This window comes from Canis lupus, chromosome 19 (genome assembly GCF_011100685.1).
Source record: "Canis lupus familiaris isolate Mischka breed German Shepherd chromosome 19, alternate assembly UU_Cfam_GSD_1.0, whole genome shotgun sequence".
Taxonomy (NCBI): Eukaryota; Metazoa; Chordata; class Mammalia; order Carnivora; family Canidae; genus Canis; species Canis lupus.
In genome coordinates this window covers 4,597,896-4,611,905 of record NC_049240.1, presented here as the reverse complement: position 1 = coordinate 4,611,905, position 14,010 = coordinate 4,597,896, and the positions used below count along the sequence as shown (strand labels likewise).

Genomic DNA, 14,010 nt, shown 5'->3' with positions numbered 1-14,010 from the left:
TTCCGAATTCTGACTGCCCAATCTTTTACAAAGACTATTCCACACCGTAGGTCTCTCCTGCTTCTCGGCTTCAATGACACCACACCAGGTATCTCTCTCCCTCCCTCTGTCTGCTCCTATCTTTGCCTTTAGGAGCAGCTACCCTTCCCCTAACTGTGCACATGGTGTGAAAGACCGTTACTGGCTGATGGACTATCTCCAAATTACTTAACTTCTCTAATTCTGTATTTATCACCTATAAAAATGGTGCTAACACTATGTTGTAATAGAGGGACAGAATGGAGGGGCGCTATAAGGGTTAAACTAGTTAATACATATTTTAAAAATAAAAGGTCCTCTAATGCCTGGTCAGAGTAGGTGCTCAGTGAATGCTACCCACCCTTCCCTCTTGTCTGCTGTCTTTAGGCTATCTCGGAGAAACGTCTATGTTCATCGCTTCAGCTCACATCCCAACTTCGTCTTCCAGAAGCACATCTTCGACCTCAACTCTTCCTCTACTAAGCATCCTATTAACCTAACTCTGATCTATTCCTCTGTCATCATTCCATGTTTCCCCAGATCCCAGGATTTGACTTTTCTATCAGTGCATTAAGTTCAACATCAATGAAGCGAGGCTTACCATTAACTCCAGCCCAACCACTCCACCTGCTGTCGAGAAACCTATTGTGCTCTCTAGCTCCCTTTCATGTTCTCTAATCGAATTGAATCACTGCCCTCTCACTCTTCAGTCTCAAAACCCTCAGATCTTCACTGATGGAGCCGCTTCTCTGTCCTTCACAACCAATGGGCACAATATCCTGCCATGTTTCACAACCTTTCAGATTCACGTCTTCTTCTCAGTTCCCAAGCTTACCCACCCCTACCCATAACTCGGGATTGCCATGCTCACCCTAGCTACTTCTTTACCTCTAGGTGGTCTCAAGGACACTCTAAATGGGAGTGTTTTTGACCTACAAGCCTGGGCCTTGCCCACTTACTACATCAGTTTCCTATTGCTATAGGACAAATGACCACAAACGTAGTAGCTTCAAACAACGCAAACATATGGTTCTAGGAGTCAGAAGTCCAAAATTGGTCTCATGGAGCTAAAATGAAGGCTTCGGCAGGGCTGCATCCCTTCTAGAGGTTCTAAAGGATAATTTGTTTCCTTGTCTTTTCCAGCTTCTAAAAGTCCTTGGCTTGCAGCATCCTTCCTCCATCTTCAAAACCACTAGTGTAGAATCTTCTAATCTCTCTCTCTCTCTCTTTCATGCTGACACCCCTGCCTCCCTCTTTCTCTTACAAGAACCCTTGTGATCACATTGGGGTCCACCCAAATAATCCAAGATAATCTCCCCATCTCAAGATTCCTAACCCTAATTACTTCCATAAAGTCCCTTTGCCAAGCAAGGTAACTTATTCACAGGGAGTAAGAGATGGAGCCATTTTTTTACCTACTACTCCTACCTCTCCAGTCTTACTTCGTAGAATTATCCCTTACTTTTCCAAGAGTTCCAACACCCACTGATGTTCTTATAATTCCTCAAATAAATTATAGTTACCTCTGCCACATGACCTTTGCACAGAGATCTCTCTGCTTTCACTTAATTTATAGTAACCATCCTTCAAGCGAGGCCAACTGTTCCTGTTAAATAACCTCCTAGTATCATATACTTTTAGTTCTCAGAATAGGTTATACTTATCAGTTAAACACATATGTTTATGATTAGTTGATTAATGTCTGTATCTCCCACTAGGGTTATAAGCTCCATGAAGCCAGGGACCACATTTGATTTGGCTTAATGTTATCCCAGGGCCTAGAACAGAGATCACATGATAAGCATTTGAAGAATATTTGTTGAATGACTAAACCAGGCCAGTGGGTGATGACTCTATCATCATGAATATCTGTAGGAATTAACACATACACACACACCTGGCCAAAAAAAATAATAACTAATATATGCTGGATGCTGCAGTGAGCTCTAATCTGCCATCTCCCATCTAATCCCATAATGAACTTCTGAGGTGGCTACAATCATAATCTTCATTTTAGAGATTAGGAACTGAAGAGAAGAAAGGTTAAAGAACTTGCCCAAGAAGACATAGCTAGTAGATAATTGGATGGGATTCCACCCCAAGTGGGTTTGCTTCCAAAGACCACACTGATGTCCTGGGGTTATTTCTATAGGAGCATGTGGATGACTGGAACTATGGAACAAAGCCAGTTGAAGACAGGAGACTATACCAGTGCACACACTCATGAGCCTCCATGCACACACACAGTTGGGCAATTTGAAGGACATTCACAGAAGGCCCCCAGACTGATGCAAGCATGTCAAATAAAGTAGTAGGAACATGACTGGTGTGAAACCTTAGGACATCTACCACACAGATAATGATGGAGGTATGGATTTTGAAAGGTGTGGGTACGTCTAAGGCCAGCCAGAACCTTCATTAATGCCACCAAGGGTAAACTACAAACCCTAGGAAAGGGAAAAGGAGAAGCTAAGATGTGACACAGCTCCCTGCTGACATCCCCACAGAAGGAAAAAAGAAGCTGGCAAAAAGGGATCCCTGGGTGGCGCAGCGGTTTGGCGCCTGCCTTTGGCCCAGGGCGCGATCCTGGAGACCCGGGATTGAATCCCACGTCGGGCTCCCGGTGCATGGAGCCTGCTTCTCCCTCTGCCTGTGTCTCTGCCTCTCTCTCTCTCTCTGTGACTATCATAAATAAATAAAAATTAAAAAAAAAAAAAAGAAGAAGCTGGCAAAAGGCAGAGATGCTGCTGGATTTCATCTGTTCAATAAGAATATAGCTCTTGGGAGGTAGTCCCACCCCCCCCACCCCTGCAACCATGCAACCAAGGTAAAGAAGAGTCAGAAGTCCTATTAGGTTAGTAGGTAAGTCCCTTAACTAGGAAGTTAAGTGTCTCATCGAGGCCATAGTGCTGTGAGGACAAAATTGGACAGCAGCAACAGACACCAAAGAGTTTGCAGTATCCACATGAAGTCTCTGGAAACTTAGCCGAGCTCAGCTTGGGAGATGGAAGAAGACAGAAGCAGCTCTAAGGTAACCATGTGCCACTTGGGCCAAGTAACCAAATCAAGGGACTTCAGCCGGCCAAGACTTTGGGAGAGATGACCCAACTTCTAGACGCATCCTTTGAGAATGTAGACAGACAAAGAATAAAGGAACGAGTACTCCAGACTGCAGTGGAAGGAACCTAGGATGCCAGCAAAACTCCTTCTAGTGTTTTTTCTCTAAAGCCAAACCTCTGAGGGAAGACATTCAGGAGGATTTGCAGAACTGGAATGCCTAGCTCCTTCGCAGAAACAACCCCACTTATCATCCAGGAAAGGGGAATGCGGGGAAATGAAGTCAACTCTATCCCACAACAAGCCTGGGGACCCCACAGAAAAGAGAAAGATAGAGTGTCTATTCAACTGCCCTGCCAAAAAACCTACCAAATGGGTACTTAGGTTTAATTTAGAAATAGCCATAGAGGAAGTTTGAGAGTTTTGCTTAATATTTATGTTCCTTACTAATTCAGTACCAGCCTGTAGAGCTCATCCTTTGTGACATGCAAGTGATATAAACATTTGCTAATAGGAATTCATCTAGAACAGAGAGAAAAAACAAAATCATGGAAGAGGTCAGATTCAGCTGGAAGTTTGGAGGACAGGTATATAATTAGAGATGAAAGCCTGTAACATTGTAGGCTGGAAGAGTCTGGGTCCACACAGGAAGTGGTAGCTCCAAGGAGTCCTGCTGTTGAAGTTGGCAAGGTAAGCCCTTGAGCCAGACAGGAAATTTGGATATTTTCCCATAGTTTGAGCATAGTTAACTACTATAGATTTCCGAGCAGCAAATTGCTTAGAAGTTTGTCTCTTATCACAAAGGAAACTTCTTACCTCTAATAAAGAAGAAACAACACATTTATAAGATCCATTTACACATCAAGGAAGAAACTGTTTTTTTAAGCATATATATCAATATCATTATTTAGCATCAATATACAAAACTACTTGTAACTTACATTTCACTTTATTGATTTTGTTTAAATATTTATCTATTTGAGAGAGAGAGAGAGAGCTCTAGCTAATGCATGAGCCAGGAAAGGCACAGAAGGAGAGGGAGAGAAAGCAATCTAAAGCAGACTCCCCACTGAGCTTAGGGCCTGACGTGGGGCTCGATCCGGGGATCCTGAGATCACAACCCTGAGCTGAAACTAAGAATCGGTCACTTAACCAACCAGCCCAACCACCCAGATGCCCCTACTTTATTGAATTTTTAGCAGGTAGCCAAAGTCAGTCAAAGCTCTCTTGGTGGAGTCAGGCATGACTTTAACAATTCTAAAGTAAAGCACAAAAACTCAAGGATAATTCACAAATGTGTTAGCTTTTCTTTCCAGAGCTATCAGCTGGTTTTAGCCATAACATATCAATTTTCAAAGAAATAAATAGTACCTAGGACACTCCCTTGTGTCTGGGATTAGTGTCAACTCGATTGAAACAAATTCTAAATTCTGCCTCTCATGCTTCTTTTCACAGGTTTAAAAGATGCATTTTGGAGTTTTGCACTGTTGGACATCCAATTTATGTGGTTGTGAGGAGCTGCTAAGCAGTTTATCTTCTATCCATTTTAACGATCAAAACTGAATTCCAATGAAACCCTTATACTGCCCGTTGACAACGTGAAAATGGGCCAAATTTATAGCCAGCTTTATTAAATGGGGTTGTAAACAAACTCCTCTGCATAAAGCCCTGCAAGTTGAGTCAGGCTTTGAGGCCAAAAAAAAAAAAAAAAGATAAAACACAGGACCTGAAATCATCCTGACTAAGCAAGAGGATGCTCCAAGAGGTTCAAAATATCTGACTGGACGAGTTTGAAAGGCCTGTCCGCAGACTCCCAAATCTAAGCCATACCAAAGGAAAATGCTGGGCATTGTGTGGATTCAAAATTAATTTGCTTTATCATTTCCTGCAACAGTAGTAAAAACTTTCCCCCCAGTTTCTAAAAGCAGCAAGATTGGTGGTGGTTGTGGTCATGAACAGCCAATGAATGATTCATTCTCGCTCAAGTGGAACCCATGGGAAATGTTGCCAATAACTTGGTTTATATCTTATCTTCAGTTCTCAGCAGACAACATATTCGTCTATATTTTTACAAGAGTCATAAATTTTTCAGTTAGTGTACAAATCATAACACTACGTGATTCCATTTGGTCTCCATCCTCAGGGCTTTGGGAGAGGTAAAGGAAACCCCATTGTCTTGATCCACAGTGTGGACCATGCTTTCTGCAGGCTGCTGGGGAGCCCTGGAAGAGGGCAGAGGGAAGGTGATGTGCACAGCCGTAAGGCCTTGGATGCATTTCCTTTTTCTTTTTTTTATTTTTTATTTTATATTATTTTTTATTGGAGTTCAATTTGCTAACATTTAGCACAACACCCAGTGCTCATCCCACCAAGTGCCCCCCTCAGTGCCTGTCACCCAGTCACCCCCACTCCCCTCCCACCTCCCCTTCCACCACCCCTTGTTCATTTCCCAGAGTTAGGAGTCTCTCATGTTTTGTCACCCTCATGATATTTTCACTCATTTTCTCTCCTTTCCCTTTATTCCCTTTCACTAATTTTTATATTCCCCAAATGAATGAGACCATATAATGTTTGTCTTTTTCCGATTGACTTATTTCACTCAGCATAATACCCTCCAGTTCCAGCCACAGTGAAGCAAATGGTGGGTATTTGTCGTTTCTAATGGCTGAGGAATATTCCATTGTATACATAAACCACATCTTCTCTATCCATCATCTTTCGATGGACACCGAGGCTCCTTCCATAGTTTGGCTATTGTGGACATTGCTGCTATAAACCTTGGGGTGCAGGTGTCCCGGCGTTTCACTGCATCTGTATCTTTGGGGTAAATCCCCAGCAGTGCAATTGCTGGGTCGTAGGGCAGGTCTATTTTTAACTCTTTGAGGAACCTCCACGCGGTTTTCCAGAGTGGCTGCACCAGGTCACATTCCCACCAACTGTGCAAGAGGGTTCCCCTTTCTCCACATCCTCTCCAACATCTGTTGTTTCCTACCTTGTTAATTTTCCCCATTCTCACTGGGGTGAGGTGGGATCTCATCGTGGTTTTGATTTGTGTTTCCCTGATGGCCAGTGACGTGGAGCATTTTCTCATGTGCTTGTTGGCCATGTCGATGTCTTCCTCTGTGATATGTCTGTTCATGTCTTTTGCCCATTTCATGATCAGATTGTTTGTTTCTTGGCTGTTGAGTTTAATAAGTTCTTTATAGATCCTGAATCCAAGGATCTATAAAGAACTTATTAAAAGGGCTTGGATGCATTTCCAAAGCATTGAGCATTGAGCATTGGTGGCATTGAGCCCAACACGCCAGTTGACTCTCCCAATTCAAAGTTATTGTGCGGAACTGGGATGCTTGGCCACATTCACCTGAGGGGCTCTAAGAGGTCACATGACCCAGCAGTGTAGGGAGGTTCAACACTGTCGTGTGTGTGTGTGTGTGTGTGTGTGTGTGTGTGTATCTCCCTCTCTTTCATCCTCCCGCAAATGAATTCACCCGTATGTGAAAATGAGGAAATACCCTGCAGGGTTATTTTGAGGTTATATTAAAATACTACATGAAAAATTCCTAGCATAGCACTGCACATAGTAGATCCTCAACCAATGTTCTCTCTCAGCCTGCTTTAAACTTCCCCACGACAAGGATCTCATGAAAAGGTGACCCTCCACACTCCCCTGACCCCTGACCAGCACCACAGCAATTAGCAATCACACTTAGAGGCCCTGGCCTCAACCCTAATTTTCAATTCAATCCCAGGCAAGGCCATACCAGCGCTCCACAAAAAGATGTATCTGAGGGCAGCCCCGGTGGCACAGCGGTTTAGCGCCGCCTGCAGCCTGGGGTGTGATCCTGGAGTCCCAGGATCGAGTCCCACGTCGGGCTTCCTGCATGGAGCCTGCTTCTCCCTCTGCCTGTGTCTCTGCCTCTCTCTCTCTCTCTGAATAAATAAATAATTCTTTAAAAAAATAAAAAATAAAAAAATAATAATAAAAAGATGTATCTGAACTACAAAACATCGGCCTTCACTTTCTGGGGATCTAGTGTAAATCTACCTAAGGTCAGCAAACATTCTCTATTATAGGGTCTCCTAAAGAACACAAACTGGGCCCTGTTATTCTGTGACCCTGCAATAGGACTGGCCATGAAGTAATGAGGTTCCATGGAGAGCTCAGCCAAGCTCTCCCCTGCTGGCAGGTAGCAGTCAGGAAGCACGCAGGGAGGCATGCTTCTGCAGCCCCCAGCAGTCTCTGCTACGGAAACTCCCTCACAAAGGGCCCTTCTCGGGCCTACAGTCCACCTCACCGTGACCTGTTATCTGACCTGCTAAGAGACCAGCACTTGCTAATGCCACCTGCGGAGCAAGTCACCTGCTTCTTCCCCTCCTTTCTGCAGCCCTGCTAAAGCCTCAGCCCCCCACACCTCTGCTCTCCACTCAATCTTTCCCAGCACTGCACGTATTTCAGCATATTTTTTTTTCCTTCTCCAAAGAAGAAAAGCAAGCATCCGCTCTGAGGCATGCTTTTGAAGCAATAAACAGCTCACTTCTTTGTGGAAAAATAGGCAATTTTCGAGTAACCTTTGGAAGCATCTAAATAACCCACACATATTTATGGCCGAGTGACTCTTTGGATTGAAGAAACTTTAAGTTTGTGTTTGCAAAGATTTCCATTAACATCTCTGAGCCACCTCTCATCTCATTTTAAAACAAATGGCTCACTCCACAGAGGAGAATCTGGTTGGTTTTCCTCCTCCCTCCTCCCCCAGCTTGGCTTCCAGAGCAGAGATCTGATGCTTGCACGTAGGAAGCTCAAATAGCGAATCTTCACCCAGAGGTCTCGGGGTCCTGGGAGCGAAGACAAAAGCCTCCGTGGTGCCCAGGGTCAGCCTTTTTGTCTCATTTTAAATGAACCTCCATTTCACCTCACCCCCATCTCTTCTTTCTTGCAAGAATAATTCCCCAAGAAGGGAAATGGGCTTTCATTTTCCTACCACCCGCCCCCTTCCCCCCCCCCACACACACACTGCAACAGAAACACACTGTTTTTAAAGGGTTGTTCTCAGGAGAAAATGCCATAAGCTATATTTATCTCTAACTAATCCATTTCTCTCTACTCCAAGATTAAGGAATTAATGGCTGCCACAGCTGCTGTCCTTAGCACATTAATTACTGTAAATTGGCTGCAGCTTCAAAAAAAAAAAAATCCACTCTACGACAACGGTGAGAGGCCAAGGTTCTATGCAAAGCATTAGGCACCTAACCTAAATAATAAATCAGTGTAGCATCAAGCCCAAGACAATATGTACAAGCTGGGGCACTGGGGTTGCACCCACCGGCTGTGAGATGGGGCACAGGTGGGCGAGTGAGGGAAAGAGCATGTTGACTCTATAGCTAACTTTTCTTGAGACCCAGGACAGATCAAGTCTTAAGGAAAACCACGCTCATAGTCCTAAAAGCCTGCATTGTTGCAAGTCTTCTTAGGTCACTTCTCAGTGACTTGGCCATTTTTACATTCACTAAAATCCTGCAGGCAGGACAGGGAACACAGGTGTCTAGAATAACTTGCCTGGCCTGGCTTCCTGGTGTCCTATACTCCAGGAGCACCACGTCGGTCCTGCAAGGCCCGAACTCTTCCCTCTTCAAAATCCTTTCATATTCCATTTCCTCTCCGTGTGTGATGTGCTTTCCCCTTTTGCACCCCTTCCCCATCCAACAGAGTTTCACAAACTCCTAGCCCCAACTCAGTGTCCTCCTCCAGGAAACTGAGACCCTAGCTCTTCCTACCGCCCGGCGGTAGGAACAAAGAACTTCAATCTTTGTATCGCAGTTTCACAGACCAAGGCTAAGAGCACCCTGGGGACTAGGCTCCTGAAAGTTTTACTAGGAATGATCGGGCTCTGCTCCCCTGTAGCCAGCCATAAGCTGATCCTACAACAAGCCTCCCACCTGGTCTTCCCGCCTCCAGATTGTTCCATCTTAAGAGCAAATCATTCTATCGAGGTCCCCTGCTTAACATCCCTACATGCTTCCCCCTCTGCCCTAGGTTAAATTTCCAACTTCTTCATATGATTTACTAGGCTTTCAATGTCTCTCCAATCTCATCCATTTTAACTCTCATTGCCTCTGTTATCATTTGGGACTTTTTTTTCCTCCTTGAGAGTGTCCTGTTTCCTCTCATTATCAGACCTTTGTCTATGCTGCTCCCTAATGCTGTCCAACCTTGTTTGTCCAGCTAACTCTTCCTTGTCCTTCAGTTCCCATCTTAGCTATCACCTCCCCCAGGAATCTTTCCCTGCGTCCCCCAGTCCTGACCAGGTGCTCCCCAGATCCTCCCACAGCGCATAGTACTTCCCCCATCCCAGCACTTAGCACAACTTGGCAACTGCCTGTTTGCTGCTTGGCATTGCACATTCTCTGCAAAGAGTAGAGATGCCCTCAAGTCAGACCACACTGAGTGGGATCATTGCAAGGATGCAAGGGACCTCACAGGCATCTGAGAACATGAGCTTCATAGGAACTGGAACATAAAAGCCACCAGAAATTGAAGCTCTTCTTTCTGTCTCCCGCTCTGAGAACCTACGGTCACAGCATCATCGCTCCTCTCTGCTCATCACTCCCCATTCTCCATTCTCTCTCTCTCTCTCTCTCTCTCTCTATCAGCCAGCCTCCCCTACCTCAGCTCAACCCACAAGCCCATCCCAGCCTGCACTACCATACCTAGCCCTCCACATTACCTTTCATCTTCTGTCTCTTGTGTCAGCAGGTGTCATCTCTCAGCTTCCTGACTCCAAGTTTCTACAGGAGGAATTTGATTGGTCCCTCCCATCCCATGGTTTTGTGCCACTTGTATCTTGGTGGATTAGTGCCCTCGATTCAGGTCTAGTCTGCTTACTCAAGACCCATAGGGTGTCTTTGTATGGAATTTAGCTACATTTACCTGGGGATAAACTGTCTTAAACAATAGACAAGTCTGGGACACCCCTGTCGCACTATCTCCTGGGACATAACCAAACTTTCACTGCTCTGTTCTGTCTAACAGAGAGTTAGGCACAGGGTTTGCTGAGTAATGGCTGGATGAAAATTTGTCAGAATTTTCTATCTAGAGGACACATTTGGAGATCCTTTTTCAGTCAAACCTGGCAGGGTAAGCAAGTTCTTGATCCCCATATAAAAAAAAGATAGCTTTTGTTCCTTAAAGGGAGTTGCCCAGATAATAAAATATTTTCTGACTCTTAACTTCACTCGAATCTAACCTACCACTTAGCTGATAACTGCTCCTAGCAGCTTTAACCAAAACAGCAATAATCTTTTGTAGCTTCGGCCTGCTCGTTTGACCTCTTCTTAAAATAATTGCCGACTTGGGCTTTAGAAGTCTAGAAGGAAATCAGATAAAAAGTATCAACAGGATTAATGCAATATTTTAGCATTATAACAACTACCTCAAGATCTACCCAATTTGAGGTTCACCTCTAGACTCTGCAGATTTACAAGCCACATTGGCAAACATGAAAAGCTCTATCTCGCATCAGGTCTTTGTTGTCCAATCCAGGTCTTCACTCCTTATTGCACTTTGAGATCTTGCTCTAGCTCTTTATTTTTTCCTCTCTTCCCCTTCCCCGTCCTCACTCATTTGCCTTTCCTACTCATGACTAGCCATCTATTTTATTTCCAAAACTTCTTTGAAACCCATAAACTCCTGAGGGTACTGAAAGGAAGGAAGGACTGCTGAACACTCAGAAATCCTTTATGGAAAAATCCATTCATTTGTAAAATATATATATATACTGAGAGGTCTGTAGGCATGCAAAGGACCAAAAATAGAGCCGAGAAGTATGAAAGGCAAGACTGCAGAGTACGATGTTGGACAGCTCCCCGCCCACCAGCCACACTCCCTTTGGCTTACAGGCATCACCACTGAAGACTGTGGAACAGCAGGCTGTGCCTCAGTCTTGCCTGAGCATCAGCATCACTCGAAGAGCTTGCTGAACATACATATTCCTGGAACCCACCCACTGAATCAGAATCTCCAAGAGGGAGACATGGGAATAAGTATCAAACAAGCACTCAGATGGCCCTCAGGCATGGACAGGCTTGGAGACACTGTTCCACATAGTGCCAGTTGGCAATTCTCAAAGCCTGTTCCACTAGGTAGGGGTCCTCATCTCTGACTGCACAGAAGTTGCAAGGTGTGGAGCCTGGGAATTTTAAGTCCCATCCACACGGTCATTTTTCTTCACATCTACAACCAGAAATGCAAAGCAGCGTTTTAGCACCAGCTCTGTAAGATGCTCCGGGAAACACAAGGGCTGTCGAGATGAGTGTAGAGGCAGTATTCTCTAAGCCCCTCTTCTAGATTCCCAGGACAGACTGTCGTATCGAAGGCTCTGGAAGTCCTACAACAAAGAATTCAATTTAATTTTATTTAAATTTATTTACATTTTTCTCAAGATTTAATTACAAAAGGAACTTGTTTTGTTTGCTTGCTTGTTTGGTGGCTAGATGGTTGGTTTTTACATAATATGAATGAGCCTCGCGTGTAGTAGAAATATACTTAAATAAAGGCTGTTGCCATGTTTTCTGAGTGAAGAGCTACCCTAGATGCAGTTTGTAACAACTTCTGTACTACAATTTTGCTTTCATTTAACTCCTCATTTCTATTTCTATTTCTATTTACTATTTATTTCATTCCTATTTCCGGATTTTATATTGGCACTGACTCTCCCAAACTTGGATGTCGGTTTCTCCTTAAGGAACAGGACTGAGGCAAACCTTTCTTACCCCTCTCCCTTCATTCAACCTGACTTGAGGCAGCCTGGAAATCCTAGCACTCCCCAAATGCAATGGCATGTCTCTGAGCTTCATGCAAACAGATCATATCCACAGTTTTTAATACGGCTTTCCACATTATCCACTCCAAACAAGAAAGGGACAGAAAGAGGGAAAGCAGGGATCACACATGGCCCAGAACTGGTCCATAACCTGGTCCCCACTGCAGGAAAATTCACACAGAAGGAGGGTCAACCACCATCCCCTTGTACACATGCCCTTCCCCATGTTGGACAATTTCCTAAAGGTGAGTAAAGGAAGTCATTAGAATTCTTGAAGAAAACAAAGTGAAAGATAATGGATGCTCTACTCATAAAAAAAGGAAAGAGAAATGGCAAATTTTAAGTTATTTAAAATAACTTTTTTCTCTAAAAAAAAGAATTTTTAGAATTCTCTAAAAAAAAAAAATTGTCACTAAATTTCTCTCCCACTCATACAGTAGAAATAATCTTTTCAACTAGCACTAACTCCATGACAATTTCTCCACAACAGCACCACTGACATTTTAAGCTGGATAATTATTTGTTGTGGGCACCGCTGGATGCTTAGCAGCATCCCTGGGCTCTACCTACTACATGCCAGTAACATGACTCCCTCCAGGTTGTGACAATCAAAAATGTCTCCAGACATTACCAAATGTCCCTTGGGAACCAAATTGCCCCAGGTTGAGAACTGCTGTTGTAAGGCCTAATTCCTATATGTAAAACATCGTGAAACCCAGCCCCGGTTGGGGAAATAAAAGTTAAAGCACAAATCATCTTTTCTGGATGTTTCGCTATAACCGTAAAATAAAACATCCATAAACATTTTTCCCAAAAACTTTCCCAAGAGTTTTGATTTCTTATCACAAGTGTTAATTACACTCTTATTTAAATCTTCAGTTGATATGGGGGGGGTGAGTGTTTGGGGAGGAAGGTAAATTTCTAAGCTGAACCTGCATTTCTTTAGTTGCCAAGAAAGTTGAGGAATTACGATTTCACTATATAAAAGTTAAAAATATTGCAGGTTCAGAAAAAAATTAACCCAAATAAAATAGGCAAAAATTCAAAACCTATAACAAAGATTAATGTTCAACACATAGTCTCTAAAAAATGAAACCGATTCTCTAAAAAATGAAAGCCACTGAACTAGCAACTGATAAGTAGCCAAAAGAGACATACAAATAATTTACAAAACAGAACACTCAACAAGCAAATAATGAGCACTAGAAAACTGTAAGCATCACTAGAAATCAAGGAAAACTAAATTAAAGACAATTTTTGCCTTTAAAATTAATATCTTTTTAACTAAAATTATTCCACACTGGTAAGGGGGAGATGAAAAAGACACACACAGTGACGGAAGAACTTCTAAAACTAATTTGGCAAAATTTATAATAGGCTTTAAAAACATTCGCTTTGCATAATCTAGCCTAAGGAATTAATCCTAATTACTGGAAAAGCTCAAAGATACTCATTACAGCATTATGTAAGATAATGAAAAATAGAATATCACAATGCCCAACGAGTCAGTATATTACACAGGTTCTTTGTGACAATTAAATGGGGTATTATGAAGCCATTTAAAAGCTGCCCTAGAAATAACAGGTAAAAAATCATACTAAAAGTATCATTACTATATATATATAGTAGGCACTAGATGGATACCTATGGGTAGCTGGAATACAAGCAAAACTTTTCACTTTTTCTATTTTCTATTTCTAAATTTTTTGTAATGAGCATGTATAACTTTTACAATGGAAACAGTAAACTCCATAAAAAGTTATTAATTCTTCTAAAAGTGCAGCTCAATATAGTTTAGGCCTTAAAAGAAACTGGCTTTTCTCCATGTTTTCTTCAGATTGGGCTATTTTGAAAACATTCTCATCATATAAAAGTTGATTGAAGCCAATGAAACCTAATCTGCTCAAATTTCAGGGTTATCAACTTCAGCCACGTAAATAACCAGGAGAAGATAGATTCTGGAATGCTCTTAAAGAAGCCTTAAGACATGACTTTTCTCCCTTCTCTCATCCCATTTCTTCACTGAATACATCAAACAGCTTCGTATCTACACACCAATAGAAAATCCCAAACAGAGAAAAATAACATCAAGTCAACTCTGATTCATGGAGAG

General features: G+C 42.9%; 1 long non-coding RNA gene across 1 annotated transcript; it reads left to right on the top strand.

Annotated features, from left to right (window-relative positions):
- Positions 1–14,010, top strand: LOC102156321. Its single transcript, XR_005373889.1, has 3 exons — positions 1–88; positions 4,531–5,231; positions 13,812–14,010. It is a non-coding gene; the product is annotated as an uncharacterized LOC102156321 (long non-coding RNA).